Genomic DNA, 809 nt, shown 5'->3' with positions numbered 1-809 from the left:
GTCCAGAGGACCTACACAATTTTTTTCTTTTTGATTTTTTACCTGGATTACTGAGATGCATCAGGACATTTTTTTCAGTTTTGTTATTGTTGTTTTTTAAATTTAGTTTTAAACAAAAAAGAAAAAGAAATACCACCCGATTATTTGTTTTTGGCGTTTTTACTTTGAAACGAACAACCCAAAGAACGAACCACGCACAGATTATGAGCGAGTCACAGCTTCGGTTTTGTTTAATCCCGGTGAAAGAAATGATGGTAAGTTATTTCTAACCATGTAGCTGTGTTTAGAGTTAAAGCCCAGGCTCGTTKGTGTCCCGGTGGTTGGATTCTCTGAGCACTGAACTGGCTGCAGCCACCAAAYGGGACACGTCGTCTCTCTGCTCCGTTCTGCTAAAAATATGCGCCTCGTCTATTTTTGATTAAAGTGTGTCGAAGCTGAACGGAGCAGCTGAGCTCTCTGGAAACCAGAAACAGAGAATTCAGTCAGTTTTTGAACATCCTGGACTGAGGTCAGGAGAACACCATCCTACTTTATCCTGCAGGATCACCAAGCACCTCTGATCTGTTTCCTGCATGTGATGTCTTGTATAAAAGCTTGTACAAGATATAGATTCTAGTGTTATTAGAGAGTCTGATTTTAGTGCCCAGAGTCATAAATTGTGGCCTGGTTGTAATAAACAAGACCCTCACCTCATTTATCACTTGTCAGGAGCTGGCTTGGCCCCAAGGTGGTGAGCACCCCCCTCCTGCTGCTGAACCTCTCAGTCTGGAGTCTGACCTTCTGTAAAGTAGAGGAATCCACAGCATGAT

At 42.4% G+C, this 809-nt stretch overlaps 1 protein-coding gene across 4 annotated transcripts in view; it reads left to right on the top strand.

Annotated features, from left to right (window-relative positions):
- The window catches only part of ptpn11b (protein tyrosine phosphatase non-receptor type 11b), a 73,620-nt gene that overhangs the window by 47,505 nt on the left and 25,306 nt on the right, over nt 1-809 (top strand). The window contains exon 16 of one of the 4 annotated variants that reach the window (XM_014010335.1): nt 709-803. The exons of the other annotated variants lie outside the window; for them this stretch is intronic. The gene's annotated coding sequence lies outside the window, so the exon portion shown is untranslated. Of the gene's footprint in view, nt 1-708; nt 804-809 lie in introns of those variants that run through there. 4 annotated transcript variants of the gene reach the window in all.

The sequence above is a fragment of the Austrofundulus limnaeus genome, unplaced genomic scaffold (assembly GCF_001266775.1).
Source record: "Austrofundulus limnaeus strain Quisiro unplaced genomic scaffold, Austrofundulus_limnaeus-1.0 Scaffold68, whole genome shotgun sequence".
NCBI lineage: Eukaryota > Metazoa > Chordata > Actinopteri > Cyprinodontiformes > Rivulidae > Austrofundulus > Austrofundulus limnaeus.
This window is presented reverse-complemented; position numbering and strand designations above follow the sequence as displayed.